This window comes from Dermacentor variabilis, chromosome 11 (genome assembly GCF_050947875.1).
Source record: "Dermacentor variabilis isolate Ectoservices chromosome 11, ASM5094787v1, whole genome shotgun sequence".
Classification (NCBI taxonomy): Eukaryota; Metazoa; Arthropoda; class Arachnida; order Ixodida; family Ixodidae; genus Dermacentor; species Dermacentor variabilis.
The window spans coordinates 110,395,777-110,413,032 of record NC_134578.1 but is presented as its reverse complement, the minus strand read 5'-3'; positions in this window follow the sequence as shown (position 1 = coordinate 110,413,032).

Genomic DNA, 17,256 nt, shown 5'->3' with positions numbered 1-17,256 from the left:
CTGCGAGGTGGTGTTTAGCGACTCACAATCCGCAGTTCGCAACTACGCGCGGCGGCGCATTTCCTCCAAAGCTCTCCAGATTCTAAGGAAAGCTGGTCGACAGCACTTCGATAACACCGCCATCATATGGTTTCCAGCGCACGTCGCCACCCCCACCGATGAGGGCCTCATTAACTTGAACGAGGTAGCACACCGCTCTGCGCGAGAACTGACCCGCCGCGCAGAATCGGGGACCGCCTCTTCGAGTTCGGAACTGCTGGCTCAAAGCACGCGAGAACGCCTGGTCAGGTACAATGACATCACCAAGCACTACCAGCTAGGCAGGCGGTTGCTGCCCCCACCTCACCCCATGCTGAAACGTCGCCAGGCAGTCATCTGGCGACAATTGCAAACACAAACATTCCCCAGTCCGGTGCGATTGCAGCACATTTTCCCCGCGCAATACCCGAATGCTCTTTGCAAATTATGTCAGGACACTAGAGCGACGCTGTCACACATGTTGTGGGAGTGTCGGGTTACATCAGCTACAATGGCAGTAGCTCCGGAGGCTCTTGCGTCGAAGTGGGCCGCCGCTCTGCGCAGCTCCAACCTCAAGACACAAGAGTGGGCTGTCCAGCAAGCCCGAGAGGCGGCGACGAGGCAAGGCCTCGAAGTCCCCTCATGGGAGACCTGAGCCCGGGTCATCAAATTTGCCGGATTCAGAATAAAGTTGTTTCCATTCATCCATTGCTTAGAAACTCACGAGACCAATTGCAGTGCATGCTCACGGACCTGTAGAGGCAGCGCAGAAGGGTGGGTCTAAAATTAATCTGCAGACAACTAAAATAATGTTTAACAGTCTCGGAAGAGAACAGCAGTTTACGATAGGTAGCGAGGCAGTGGAAGTGGCAAGGAAATACATCTACTTAGGGCAGGTAGTGACCACGGATCCGGATCATGAGACTGAAATTATCAGAAGAATAAAAATGGGCTAGGGCGCGTTTGGCAGGCATTCTCAAATCATGAACAGCAGGTTGCCACTATCCCTCAAGAGAAAAGTATATAACAGCTGTGTCCTACCAGTACTCACGTATGGGGCACAAACCTGGAGGCTTACGAAAAGGGTTCTGCTTAATTTGAGGATGACGCAACGAGCTATGGAAAGAAGAATGATGGGTGTAACTTTAAGGGATAAGAAAAGAGCGCAATGGGTGTGGGAACAAACGCGGGTAAATTGCATCTTAGTTGAAATCAAGAAAAAGAAATGGGGGGCGGCATGGGCAGGACAAGTAATGAGGAGGGAAGATAACCGATGGTCATTAAGGGTTACGGACTGGATTCCAAGAAAAGGGAAGCGTAGCACGGGGCAATAGAAAGTTAGGTGGGCGGATAACATTAAGAAGTTTGCAGGGACAACAAGGCCACAATTAGTACATGACCGGGGTAATTGTAGAAGTATGGGAGAGGCCTTTGCCCTGCAGTGGGCGTAAACAGGCTGATGATGATGATGACATACTAATCGCTAGCGCCACCCCGGCAGACATCGCGCAAGTGACTTGAGCGAACTTTTACAGCGCCCTTAGTCGTGAACACTCAAAAATGCGTTTTTGGAACCTCAGAGTTTCCTGGGACATCGCATTTCGGCACTCGGCATCGTGCCGCTGCCATCCCACATCGAGGCTGTCAGCAATTTCTCGATGCCCAATACTCTTAGCCAGCTTCGTGAGCTGTTGGGCGTCGTCAATATTTCACGCTGCTTTTTTGCACACAGCGCAGCGTTACTGCAGCCACTCATCGACCTCTCGAAAGCGCCACGGAGACTGCCAAGCAAGCCGTGTCTGATGCAACTCTGCTTCTAAATGCCCGTTTTTTACGCACCGATTAGGGTTATGGTAGATGCAGCCATTGTGATCACTGGAGCGGTGTTGCAAAAATATGCGGGCTCCGAGTGGTGCCCCTTGGGTTATTTTTCTGGGTAGCTGCTATTCGCCGAGACACGCTACAGTGTCGTAGGTCGTGAGCTCTTGGCCATATATGCCATCAGCCAACAGTTTCGCCACTTACTGTAAGGACGCGAATTCCACGTGATGACTGATTATAATCCTCTGACCTATGTGATAAGCACGGACGCATCAAAGTACGTCGCTCGGGAGAGACGGCATCCTGCATACATGTCCGAGTTCACCACGGACAAACGGGAAGTCAAGGGAGCCGATAACGCAGCAGGGGAAGCCCTCTGTCGTGATGCGGTTACTAGCTCCACTTCTACTGCTGTCGACTGGCACGCGCTTTCCAAGGTAGGGCGCACCGTCCCTTAGCAAGAATTGCGGTAACGCCCCTGCTCCCTTCACCTCGAGCTTGTTCTCCATGCTTCCGCGCCACGCTGTTGGTGCTGCGATGTGTGTGGGCCTCTTTGGTGCCCTTCCGTCTCTGCAACGTTCCGGCGGGCCGCATTTCACTGTCCAAACGACATTGATAATCCTGTCAGAAAGGTTAGGGTGAGTGATGTGCAGGATGAGCGCATTCGAAGTATGTAGTGCGCTGAAAAGGCTAAAGGGGCAGTAGATGTATTCGCAGTCCTTGGAAAATAACCAAGATAACTGTGGTTAAAAAACCAGGCAGACATTTTGGAACACATATTCAATATGTATCTAGCTTCGCGTACTATACAGAGACGTTCCTCAAATAAAAAGTAATAGAAGAACGCAACAAACTGCACCGCAAATGCATGGGAAACTACTTATTCAAAATTCAAAACTTTCTCAAAATTTATTTAAAACATTCAAAATTGCTGAGCTTAGAGCAACATTGAACGCCTAAAGAGGCCCTGCACCGGGAACAGATAGGATCATGTACGACATGATCAAGAAGATGCACACGGACACACAAGCTAAATTTCGCACGCTTCCTAACAACATTTGGGGATGATGATGATGATTTGGGATTTTTATGGCGCAGCAGCCGTGCAGACTATAATGCGCCAAGAACATGTTTTTCGTATTAGCTTATTTGTTTAAATGCTGTAAATTAGTGTAAATGGCCAAGTAAAAATATAAAACATGAAAGTGCTACAGTTCTTGTAGGATTCCTGTGGCTTTTAAAAAGTTAAAAGTATCTTCATATGGGACCAGTGGTTCATCGCTCAATAAGAACATAGGACGGATAGGGATTCTTTTTTCGTAAAAAATCTTAAAATATCTTTCCCTCCATTTTTCTAAGCCAGGACATGTTATTAAAATATGTAGCGCGGTTAAAATTTCCCCGCAGTGTTGGCATGTTGGTTGTGGTTTGTTAGTAATTAAGTAACTATGTGTCAGCCTTGTGTGACCAATTCTTAAGCGACATAATATAACCTCGTAAAACCTTTGTCTGTGGCGACAACTCTGCCATTCTCGTAAAATAGGTTTCATGCAATGAAGCTTGTTTAGTTTTTCTTCATCCCACACTTTCTGCCAGTGTGTCTCAACTGCTATTTTTAAAGTTGCTTTATAATCTTGCCAAGGTAGGCCAACATCATGTAGCTCCAAATCTTTGGTATGGACTGCCATAAAATCTGCTCTTTCATTACCAGGAATTCCTACATGACTAGGAATCCAGCAGAAAGTGACATTTAACGCTCTCTTGTGACATATTGTGTATTGTTTTTTATTTTCTTCAGTTGATTATTCCTAGATGGTAACCTAGATGCGAGAGCTTGAAGAGAGCTCAAGGAGTCGCTAAATATAACAGATTGGTTATTTCCTCTTTTAAGGATGTCTTCAAGAGCTAACGAAACGGCATGAAGTTCTGCAGTAAAGACAGTAGCCTGACTTGGAAGTCTCATTTGTTTTTCAAATTGATTTGATGTCACTGCAGTGCCTACATTGTCATTGCTTTTTGATCCATCTGTAAAGTATTTCACGCAAAAGTTATATCCTGATTCTATTTCTAAATATTCGCTTAGTAACGCCTCTGTTGGTGAAAATTGTTTTCTGTTTTTTGTTAACCTAAAGTCGCATTGCGCATGTTTCATCTCCCAAGGAGCAAAAGAAGGTTCATCTTGCAAGAATTTATATCTTACGTCGAAACATAGGTCCGCATTCAGCTTTTGGTACCTGATGAAAAAGGAAGGAATGATTGCCGGTTTGTTGTTAAAATGTATTTCAAAGCGCGGCCTTGTAAATAGTAGTCTACAAGGATGCGTTGAACAGGACAGTACTCTCATTATGTACATATTTCCAAGCAATAGTCTTCTGTGTTCCAAAGACAGCTGGTTGGTTTCTGCATACAAGCTTTGTACGGGAGAGGTACGAAACGCGCCGGAACACAGACGTAGTCCGAGGTGATGCACCGGATCAAAAACCTCTAATGCTGACTTTCGAGCTGAGCCGTACACAAAACATCCGTAGTCTAATTGTGACCGGACAACTGCATTGTATATGCGAAGCAGACATATTCTATCTGAATCCCGTGATCGGTGGGATAGGAGCTTTATTAAATTTATGGATTTCAGAGATTTCTGTTTTGCATAAGCAATGTGCGCTTTGAAGTTGAGTTTCTTGTCAAAGATCATACCAAGAAATTTGTGTTCGTTCTTTACTGTGATTTGCTGTCCTTCAATATGTAATGTTGGGTCCGGTGTAAGCCTTCGGTATTGACTGAAAGGTACGCATATTGTTTTTTCTGCGCAAAATTTAAAACCATTTTCGTTTGCCCATCGCACAATAGAGTTTACACGCAACTGGAGTTGGCGTTCGCAAGTAGCCATATTGCAAGAGGAAAAACAAAGTTGAATGTCAGCGACATATAAAGAATACATTAAGGAAGAAGGAATAACTGTAGTTGTCGAATTGAGCTTCACTAAAAATAGTGTAACGCTCAATACTCCACCTTGCGGCACTCCATTCTTCTGCATAAAACAGTTGGAGAAAGTTGGTCCAAACATCACCTGAAAAGTTCGGTCCTCCAGATAGCTTTTGATTATACGAAGCATGTGCCCTTTTATTCTGTATCTGTGCAAGTCCATTAAAATGCCATGTCTCCACGTCGTATCATACGCTTTTGATAAGTCAAAGAAAACGGAGACGCAATGTTGCCTTTGGACGAAAGATTCACGGATTTTTGTTTCTAACCGGACTAATTGGTCGATTGTGCTGCGATTGGCTCTAAGGCCACACTGGTACTGATCAAGTAACCCGTTACTTTCCAAATGGTGTGCAAGCCGTTTTTTAACCATTCTTTCGAATGTTTTTCCTAAACAACTGGTTAAGGCAATGGGGCGATAACTGTTAGGATCAGAGCTTGCCTTTCCAGGTTTTAGAAGTGGTAGAACTATCGCCTTCTTCCATGCTTTTGGAAAATAGCCTTCCGCCCACAACCTGTTGAAGAGGTGAAGGACTGTGTCGTACGTGTTTATGTTTAGGTGTCGCAGCATTTCGTAGTGTATGTTGTCCGGGCCTGCTGAATGGCTCTTCCCTAAATATATCGCATCGAAGAGTTCAGTTTTTGTAAAAGGACAGTTATATGGCTCAGTACTATTCAGTGATATCCTAAGATCTTTTCTGCCGTGGCCTTTATATTAAGAAACTCAGGAGTGTAATGAGCGTCACTCGAAATTCCAGCAAAGTGCTCGCCAAGTATATTTGCTTGCCCTTTAAGATCCGTTTCCTCGTCAAATATAGGGAGTGTGTATTCTGTATGAACACCGTCAATTTTCTCACTTTCTCCCAGACTAATTTACTTGTTGTTTGAGTGTTTATCGAGCTCACATATTTCACCCATGATGTCCTTTTTGCTATCCGTCTTTCCCTTCTAGCCTCACTGCGCTTTTGTTTAAAAAACAATAAATTTTCGAAAGTTGAGTGCCTGTTTAGTCGAGACCATGCACAGTTTTGTTTCCTACGAGCTTTATCACATGCATCATTCCACCACGATTTTGGTCTAGGTGGAAGTTTCCCTTGTGAAAGTGGTATGGACTTTTCAGCTGCATCTAAAATTTGTTTCGTTATCGCATCACATAAGTCGTCAATATTGAGTGCGATGACATCATCAATCCTTATTTCGGAGCTTTCCAAAAAAAAACCGACCAGTCTGCTTTACCCCGCTTCCATCTCTGTCTTCGTGCTGGCATTGTTGGAGGCGTGTCGATCGGCTTGAGTATTATAGGGTAGTGGTCGCTGCCACGTGGGTTTTCCCTGACGTCCCAAGTAAAGAACCCAGCAAGTGACGGCGTGCCACAGGAGAGGTCAATGCTTGAAGTATATTGTGATTTAGCAATAAAATATGTTGGCGTTCCATCATTAAAAAGGTACACATTGCGGTTGTCCAATAATTCTTCTACCATTTTGCCCCTTGCGTCAGTGTGGTTACTGCCCCAGATGTTATTATGAGCATTAGATCACCCAATAAAAGGAAAGGTACTGGAAGTTCTTTCACGAGATTTTCTAATTCTTTTATTGTGACATTCTTACCTGGTGGTAAGTACAGGGAGCATACTGTTATTGTTTTCCCTATCTGAAGCTTTACTGCAACAGCTTCTAAGTTGGTGTTAAGCTTTACTTGGCGTACTGGGACTCCTTGAGCGACCACTATAGCGACTCCTCCAGATGCTACTGACGCCTGTTCCCTATCTTTGCGAAAGATGCTATATCGACGCAGAGGTTGTTTATGGCAACCTTTCAAATGAGTTTCTTGCAAACACATAACAGAAGCATCAGCATGCTCGAAAAGATCGTAAATGTCATCAATATTGGTTCTTAAACCACGGCAGTTCCACTGCACAATATTAGCCATGTTTGATGATGTGGATTATCAAGTACTTCACGAAGAGATTCTATGTAAGAGGTCACAAAGATGACATATGTGAATGAGCAAGAAACTTGCTAAAATGCTTTGTAGGTCACTTCTCCTTGGCAGGGGGAATGACAGGAAGTCTACCCCCTTTGTGTTTTCCAGGGGGAATACCCGACTTTTTGGTTTGCCTACCAGATGTAGGCTCTTTTGTTTGATTCGTGTCCGGCGGACACACTTCCATCATATCATCGCCCTTTGGGCGTTCGTCGTTGATGGTGCTTGGTGAAGGTGCCATCTTCTTGGAAAGAAAGCGGTCCTTCAGCACCGGCGTTGAGACCTTCGTGGTCTCTACCGCGTGCTGACTGCCGTCAGCCTCAGCAGAAGCCTCTGGGCCTCTTGGGAGAGGGTTGCAACGAGCGTTTATTTCACTGGGTGAGGAGGGCCGAAGAGCTGAAACCTTGTCCAGCAGCTCCACCTGGGTTCCAACTGACACCATCGGCGGCGCACGCCCTCTGTGCACAGCCTGTGCGTAAGTACCTCTATCGGCAAGCGCGACTCTCTTTTTGGCTTCAATGTATGATTTGTTCTCCCGAACCTTCAATGCAATCACTTCTTTTTCTTTTTTCCACTGAGGACAAGATCTGGAAAATGCCGCATGCTGAACCACGCAGTTTGCGCAGCACAGCTCGTTTGTGCACGTTTCATCACCATGGTCTGGTTGACCGCAGTTAGCACAGGTTACTCTTCCGCGACATGACTGGGATCCGTGCCCATATTTCTGACACCGAAAGCACCGGCGGGGATTGGGCAAATATGGTCTTACTCTAAGGTAAAGGTAAGCGGCCTTAACGGCACTTGGAAGCGTTAAGTAGTTGAAGGTCAGCACAATGTGTTTGGTCGGAGTTTCAATGTTATTTTTTCTAAATTTAATTCGTCTTGCACATAGAACACCCTGATCTCTCAAGGCTTCTTCGATTTCCTCGTCTCTGCACTTGAGGAGTTCTGTATCTGAAATGACACCCTTCGCGTAGTTCAGTGTCCGATGTGGTGAGACAGACACGCTGTTCTCACCGATCTTCTCAAGTTTCTTAATCTGCCTGCTATGCTCAGCCGTCATAACTTCGAGCAAGAGGTCTCCAGAATTCATTTTCTTGGCTTTTTAGGTCTCACCAATACACTCGTTAAGTGCTTTGGCGATGAGGAAGGGGGACATGTCTTGAATTTTTTGTTCAGTTTCAGACGTGATGACAAAAAATTTTGTGAAGCTATCACTAGGTTTATTGAAGTTCATTACTTCGGTCCGGTGCCTTTTCGGCCTCCGATCAATTTTTGTTGAAGAGGGGGTTCTGTCCATGAAATTACATATAAGTTCGGCAGCTAAGCTGGCCGCCCACCATGGAGCCCAACACGGGAGTGTTTCAAAAACCACTAGCCATACATAACTACTATAATCATATAACCATGACCAAGGAAGGCCACGCCCACATGGTTAACCCTAGCCGCCCGGAAACTTGGAAATGAAATGAAGTAAATAGGAGACAGGAAAGGTCAAAAGTGAGAGAGAAAGACGAAGATTTGAGTAGAGAGAGACAGGAAAAGGCGACTGCCGATTTCCCCCAGGTGGGTCAGCCTGGAGGTGCCGTCTATGTGAAGCAGAGGCCAAAGAGGTGTGTTGCCTCCGCCGGGGGGCCTTAAAGGTCCAAACATCCAGCATCGGCTCAACCTCCGGGATCCCCCTTTCCCCAGACACGGCTAAGCCGCGCACGGCTACACGCGGGAGGGTCCAACCCTCGTGTGCTCGGGTACGTGGTGTCGCAACACACCAAACGCCTGCTGACGCAGACGCCCCTGCGGGGACATTTGGGGAGCCGGACACCTTCCAGTGGCATGGAAAGAAGCTGTATTTGTCCCAATCTTGAAACAGGCTGAAAAGCCACCCTTGGTAACAAGCTACCGTCCAATAGCGCTTACAGGCTGCCTGTAGGATCCATCCAGCGAACAATAAGCGCCACTGACCAGCAGCCGTGGCGCGCTGCTCAGGGCCGCCTGTGGCGAGCGCCGGCACCCTTGGAATGTGGAAAGACAGCGAAATTTATACTGCGTGCACATGTCAGCGAAAGCCGCGCTTCGCCGTTTTTTTGTGTACATGAGGTTGCAAGCGTGGTCCTGGCTGGCGTCGCAAATACCTTTTGCGGGTTTCCGCATACTAAAGCAATAGGGGACTATTTCCATGCTGCTGCGTTAACTACCGGAGAGAAGCTGCACGCTACTTCAGATTTTCTCTCCGTAAAGGAAGTGGCGGTCCCGGACATTCACGCGAAGTGCCATTCGCAGGAGGAAAAGCAACCGTACGAGGCCATCCTGCACGTCAGTAAAACCTACTGTGAGACTAACGCTGCAGTCACTAAATTGGCACCATGAAAACGTTGTGTTTCTAATAGGTGTACCGATTTTTATTCGACGCCTCGCTTTTGGCGACGCATCCTTCATTTCGCTCCGGCGCGTTGTACGCCGCGCCCTACCATATTGTTCCCATGTTAAATTGTTACTTTAGGTCGCCACGAAGCTCGATCTGGGTCGGGTACAATTGCACGGCCACTGGATCCCGATTTCGCTCTATCGACGTTGGGTCAATCGCGATCCGTGCATTGAGCTTGAGCTTCACGATCGCGATCGTAGGCTGTAGTCAGCACCACCATCCCAAGTTAACTAAGACAATTCGAATTGTTGGATATTGTGGCACTGACCATGCTTGATCGCGAAGTTGAGAAATTTGATCTGGTTGGGCGCAATCCTAATTCAATGGCATTGAATTGAATGTGACAATAATTGAATGTGACACCGCGGAGCTCTAATGTCCTGCGCGCTTCATCGTCGTCTGGCATGGGGCCAAACGAAAGCTTTTGCGGCTTTGAAGCAGTTGTATGCGATCTGTCACAGCTCACTGCTTAACACAGAACCGGACACACTTGCCAACGGAACAGGCGCTACAAAAGTTGCTTCGCGCAGCAAGTGAGACAAACAAGCCCTTATTTATCCGGTCTTTTCATTCGTGACATTATTCTCGATCGTCCGCTTGCCGCACTTTGTAAATGTCCGGAAAAAGTGTCGGGTTGTTGTCAGGCTCACTTTCGATTGTGCTTTTTTTTTTTGCAGCGAAGCTGTATACCTCTACCGTCCAAGGAAATTTTCGTGGCGCTGTTCGGGTGGTAAGCAAGAAACTGCCCATACGTGGCCGATCCCGGAGATAGTGCAACGCCGGGCCGACCGGCGGCGGAGGTGCAGTTCGCCATTTAGGGGCCCACATACACAGCTTTGCTGGTCATCCTTCTTCACAGAGTGGAAGAGCACTGAGTTTGTTCTCCATTGGCAAAATGCTCAGAGCATATCCAGGTTAATTCGTTTGGGACACACTCAGAGCCATCTGCAGGTCACAATGATATTTATTAACCACGTGATCTCAATTTATATGACGCGAATGTTAGATTATCATCATGTGCAATGATCGAGGTTCGTTACGCCATTGGCAGAAGGTCTGATTTCGCTTGGGAATTCATTTGCTTGAATATATGCTTTGCTTTTGCAATGCGATTTCGCAAATGTAAATTCACAAGAAAAATTGCTCCATGTGACACGGTGCCTCTGACACCTGCGTCGAATATGAGCATTCTCTATGAATTAGAGCTCGCCAGCATAAAATAAGCTTTCTCGGCATATAATTTTGTTTAGCGCACGCAGCAGTTCTATCCTGATTATACCAAATGCTAAGGCTACAGTAAACAGTTGTCAAATCAGCACAGTTGTGACGAATGGCTGTCAAATGTTTCAGTTGCGATCAGTTATGAAATGTTTCAGTTCAATTCTGAAATGTTTCTGATCCAGTTTTAAAGGAGCTGACCCTGCCATTACCGCTAGCGTCGTATAAGCAGCGAAATGCGCACATATAGCATGATTTACAAAACGAACCCTTCTCACAAATGTGATTGCAGAAGCAGATTTTACGCTCCTAGCAGTTGCGATCCATTTCTTTCGCTGTTCTAGTTCGTAAGGCGTGGCAGATAACCTGTAGAAATTTATCCCGGGCTGGTCTTCGTAACGCAGCAGTATTGCCGGTTCCACTTGTTCTCTTTCGCTCCTCCATAATTTGGGCGCTTACCCATGAAGCGCATGCCATTGCGCTATCGCAAGACGTATCCCCAAGAAAGGGTGGGGCTAATGAACCGAAGCCGACACGAAGTGCAGTGCACGTGAAGAAATACGCCTCGAGCTGTCCGAGCCGTAGAGCCAGTGGCTCTACGGCTCCAGATTGCCAGATTGGGGTTGCCAGATTGGGCTATTAATAGCGAAATTGGGCTACTTTTTGTCCGAGTTGGCGGGAGAATTTTCCTTTGGGCTATGTGGCTATTTTTGGGCTACGTATTTTTCGTGTGTCGAAAAAAGTAAAAATAGTTAAGCACAAATGAAAAGCACGCCGGAATCAAAATGCAGACGACAGCAGGTTAAAGAAATTGAGCGCGTCTGCTACAAAATCAAAATTTCCAAGCTCTATGTGAGAGAACACATGCCAAAAGGTCAAGGATCGTGCCTTTTGATAATTTCAATTAAGAAAGCTGACCTCAGGAAACACGCCTCCATCTGCGAACTAACGCTACCCGCGCGCGCGTGCGCCATCGCACACAGACTGTTCCTGTCTCCACATGTGAGCTTTGGACTTCTTACTTTTTAAGCATGAGATGCTTTTAGCTCCCGTTGACGGTGCGCCGCGGGTGACCTTGGCGCCAGAACGGAGGGCGAACACCGAGCTGGACGTAACCGAAATTTGCGGAATTTTCTGCCTGCCGCATGGCCCCTACGTGGCGTTTCGCTCGGGCCCTTCCTGCCGAAAGTGCTCCTCCTCCAACGCCAACGTAGAACATATCCTCTTACGCTGCCCCATAGCCACCACAGCTATCCGTTCCCTACACATCTCTTAACCCTCCTCCTGTCTTTGCTATCACTACTACCCGTGCTAAATGCCGCCATCGAACGGGTGTTCGGCCAGGTCTTGCTCATTAAATCCGACCTTAGAAATAGAAAGTCGAACGAGACATTGGTAGCGGTCCTCCACGTGAAGTTTGGCCTGGCCAGGAACGGAGGCTGCCGGAAGGATTTTAAACGGGGCCAAGAATTTTTGTCCCGTTTCAGCTCTGACATTTTGCACGGACCAAGCAGTTCCACTTCGCAATAAGCTCGTGATGCTTAATCATCTCATACTTTTTGGTCTCTATATATTGTACTAGGTTTTGTATCAACCGCCATCTATTGTGTTAGACTTTGTCTTGCAATTTTTTGTAGTTTTTCGTTTAGTGCATTGCGTGTTGTTAAGCGAAAATATCATCAGCTGCAAGTAATAATACTGAATGCCTGAATGCATGCCATTGCTTAGCTTCTTTATTGCGCGGTGCTATTTATGTGTTGTTCTTCTCGTGATTTTTTGGTGCTCTGGGAAAAATAAAACAGTACATTTGCAATGAAGACCGCATTTGCCTTGTCATGAATTTGCCTGCGTGCCTGCATTTCTGCACTTCTTGCGCTTGTGCAGCATTCGTTGTCCGTGCCACATGGCGTCCGTGACGATGCGCGTGTAGGTCATGCGTGTTTAAGCATGGAAAAACTAATATTTAGGTATTCTTGCCGAAAATTAATTCAATACGCTGAAGAAATGACTTCACAAAAAGACGAAGCTTTTTGGCTACCCAAATGTTTCGGTTTTGGCTACATTTGGGCTACTGAGTAGGCCAATTTGGCTACTTGTGGTTGGAGTCATCTGGCAACCCTGAGAGCCACTTACCCAGTGCGGTCGCATCGCTGCGGCAGATGGCGCCAGAGTGAGCACAAACTCGGCTGTACGGATCCTATGTAAGCTTCGCGGAAACTCATAAATCGCCCTCTCTTGTGTTTCATAGAATCAAACATCCTTTATCCCTATCAATGTGATTTTCCAGTAAGTCATTCCACAGCCGAATATCATGTGCGCATTGAAGCAAACATCAGCTATGCCCATAAAAACACTTCCTGTCAGTTTTTATAGATATAAAATGGCCTATGACGCCGCATGGGGCTTCGTCATTATGAGAGATGTATCGGAAATCTGCGGACACATGCTTAGCATAATAGAAAGCGGTCTCTCACACCGTACATTCCGTGTTAGAGTTGGTAATGCTCTGTCTAGGTGATTTACTAGGAGAGTTCAATAAAGATTTCCCCTGACTCACTTCTATCCATAGCAGGATGCTGAAACTGATGATGATGATGAACAATGATGCGTGTAACGTTAAGTGATAAGAAAAGAGCAGATTGGGTGAGAGAACAAACCCGAGTTAATGACATCTTAGTTGTAATCGAGAAAAATAAATGGGCATGGGCAGGACATGTAATGAGGAGGGAAGATAACCGATGGTCCTTAAGGGTTACGGACTGGATTCCAAGGGAAGGGAAGCGCAGAAGGGGGCGGCAGAAGGTTAGGTGGGCGGATGAGATTAAGAAGTTTGCAGGGACAACATGGCCACAATTAGTACATGACCGGGGTAGTTGGAGAAGTACGGGCGAAGTCTTTGTCCTGCAGTGGGCGTAACCAGGCTAATGATGATGATGAAACTGCGTGTGTGTAATGACATACGTCACTATAGGTCACGTGCCAATGTGCAACTCTGAACTAACAACGTCCTTTCTTTTACAGGTACTGGAGTGGTGTGAGGTGTGCTAATGGATGCAGTGGAATGCAGAGCAGTCATCAAGTTCCTGTACTTGAAAGGCCGCACTCCAAGGGAGACGTTCGATGAAATAAAAGAGGTTTACGGAGAGGATTCCCCACCATATGATGTAGTGAAGAACTGGCATCGTCAATACGAATGTGGTCGCACTTCGGTGGAAACGGCTCCGATTGCAGGGCGAGCCCACTCGCTATTGATGAACGCACCATCCAGCAATTGGAGGCCGCAATTTCGGAAAATCGCCGCGTAACCCTTCGAGGCCTAGCCCAAAATTTCAAAATCGGTGTGAGGTCCGTGGAAAAAATCATTCAGGACCATCTTCACATGCGCAAGGTATCCGCTCGCTGGGTTCCCCAGCTGCTCACACCTTTCCAAAAGCAGGAACGAGTGGAATGCTCCCAGGCTATTTTGACCATGTGCCATGGAAACCAGGAGCATTTTCAACAGACTGATTACACAGGATAAAAGCTAAGTCCATCACTATGATCAGGCGACGAAAGACCAGTCGATGCAGTGGAAACACTTGGACTTACCGCCTCCGACGAAGGCACGCGCCCAGCTCTTGGCGGGCAAGGTCATGCTCACAGTCTTTTGGGACCAGCACGAATTTCCTAGCAAAGGGTGCCACGATTACCGGGGCATACTATGCTTCACTGCTGCGGAAATTGCGGGAGGCCATCAAAAGCAAAAGACATGGCATGCTCACCAAAGGTGTCCGCCTTCTGCAAGACAATGCCCCAATTCACAACTCACATGCAGCCTAGATGGCAGCACGCTGCTGCGGCTTTGAGATTCTACCGCACCCCCCTTATTCACCCAACCTCGCATCCTCGCACTTCCACCTCTTTCCAAAAATGAAGTCACATTTGAAGGGCAAGCATTTTCCAGAAGATGAGACAGATTTCTGAAGTCACAACATGGCTTTTGGAGCAACCTGTCGACTTCTACAAGCGAGGTCTTCACGGTTGCATAAAATTATGGGAGAAGTGTGTGTCCCTGGGTGGAACCTATGTAGAGAAGGACTAATAAATCGGCAAAGTTTCGTTGCTCTCCGTGCATAGGAAGTGAGTCAGGGAAAATCTTTATTGAACGCTCCTTGTACACAGGAACCAGCGGTAGCGCCGGGTGGCGCACTTAGCTGTACGCTTTTTATTGGTAAAATGAACTCTTTACGTTCGCGCATTCCTCAAAGTATATTTTATTTAGCATATGTCGATGATGTACAGATCGGATTTCAATCGTGTAACATCGCAATCTGCGAGCAACACGTTCAGTTTACACTGAAGAAATTCGCAGCATGGGCAAATCAGAACATCTTGAAGCTGAATGCGCAGAAAAGCTCCTGTGTCCTCTTTGCAAGGAAGATGGGCCTTGTCCCTGAGCCTAGTATTCAGCTTCATGGTCAACGCTTACCTTTGTACACAAAGCAGACATTCTTTGGTGTCGTACTTGACTTTGAACCTACATCCATTCCACATATGTGAAAGCGAAATGTTTGAAAACACTGAACACTCTTAAAATTATGGCGCACACAAAATGGGGCAGTGACGGGGTTTTTAATCAACCTGTACAGGAGGCTCGTACGGTCATGTCTGGACTATGGTTCTGCGGTGTATCAAACTGCCGCTCCAAGTGCATTAAATATTTTGGATCCCGTTCACCATTTAGGCTTTCGGCTGGCCACAGGCGCCTTCAGAAGAAGTCGTATATAGAGTTTCTACGTAAAATATAAAGAGTGGTCACTCCACCTGCAAAGTACATAAGCTTTCTATACTTCCTCAAAGTTGAATTTAATCCTCGGCACCATTGTTATAAAACCATTAATAATTTGACGTCTACCACACCACTTCAAAACGGACCTTCAATGAGAAAATCTGTCTCACTAAACGTGAGAAGCTGAGAAAGGAAATGAACGTCCCACTGCATATGCATCCACTGACGGCTCCAACAAGGCTGTTGGCACTAAGTCTGTCGTAACTGTGGTAACCTTTGTCGAAGTTACAAAGCATGCTCAAGAAATGCACATCAGTATGCACTTTCTCGAACTCCAGTCGAAACACACCTCTCCATAATTTTATACAGACGCATCAACGTCGCATAATAGCGTATATTACGCGGCTGTCGGAGCATCCTCGTCGGAATGCAATATTCTGCACGCAGAAACGGTGAGGCGGTAAAAGCAAATGGCTTCGGTGAGGCAGTAGTGCTACTTGTAGGGACATATTTTAGTACATCACCTCTTCTTACTACGTTGTTTCTGCGTAGCATAGGTCATGTATCATTGTCCAGTTTTATTACGAATATATTTACGCACTTTTCAACAAATATTTTTTAGGTCCCACAGACTTGAAGCCTTTCTTGCCCATAACGCAGAGAAATTTTGGCAATTTACCTGGGACCGTGAAGCCTCTAACTTCATTTAATTAAAGCGCACATACGTAATTGGACTTCGGTAACAAAAGCGTGACTAACTGGTGTGATGTTCTGTCGACTGAGAATAGTACACGCATACGGTACTCAATCTTGCCTGCTGACTGGTCATGAAACTGCCCTTTGCTGTAGGTGGGGTGAGAGGCTGACCGCTATTCATGTCTTGGTGGAATGTGGGGATTCAAAAGCCGAAGAAAAAAGCACTTTCCTCTAGCACATCGAGGCCGCATTCCCTTTCATCCGGTATTCTTTTTCGGAGCAGAACCAATTTTCAATCATAAATCAGTCTTAACTTTTTTTACAAGATATCAGTTTATTGGGCGTTACAAGACCACGCTATTCGTAGTACATCCTCTCACGAGTGGCTGATGCTGTGGTAGTAGCGACCTATATGGCACATACCTCCGGGCCCTTGTGCTTAAGGGCTTTGGTGGAGCAGTAGTGCTACTTGTAGGGACATATTTTAGTACATCACCTCTTCTTATTACATTGTTTCTGCATAGAATAGGTCATGTGTCATTTTCTAATTTTATTACGAATATATTTGCGCACTTTTCAACGAATATTTTTTTAGGCCTCTATAGAACCATGTTTCATCCTCGTCTCGATGATCAATATTCTTTTACCAATGGCAGTCTATTATCATAGCCTGGGTGTTCTTTGGCCACATCTGCCCCTTGCCCCAATAAACTCCAATCATCATTTATTTTCCCTTGGCCACAATAACATGGCCAATACGGGCACTAGCGCTGTTGTCCCTCGAGTGCTAGTATCGCCGAAAGTAATCGTCAGGGTATACGTCCCCATTGCACCACGAGCTTTCTTTTTCTTATGTCACGATCGCAGGCATGCTTCCTGCGTTCCGAAGACTGACAGCTCTTTCAAGCACTTGGCGCTTGCACCCCACGCCGCTTTGTCTTCGTGTTTCCTTGAGACAGCCCACGCTTTGAGGCACCGTTGTCGGACTGCACGATCGCGTAGACTGGCCCACTTCGAAACTTATTCGTTACAGCGCAAACAGACGGCCACAAGAAGGGAGACACGTATACAAAAGCGCTGATTAACAACTGGTTTTATTGGCAAGGATAGCACACCTTATATATGCCAGAATGAAGCAAGGGAAATGAAGGGGGAAAACACGTGAAGGGTGATAGCGGGTCAACAACGCAAGCACAATACAGCCAAGCATGCGCAACAAAACGCAAACAATTATTTTATTTTTCTTTGCAATCAGAACCCCTCGACAGCCTCATCCAGGACATCAAATTCAGCATCAAAGAGAGCAAGGGAAGGATTGCTAAAGCACTTGCTACCTTTGCCCGGT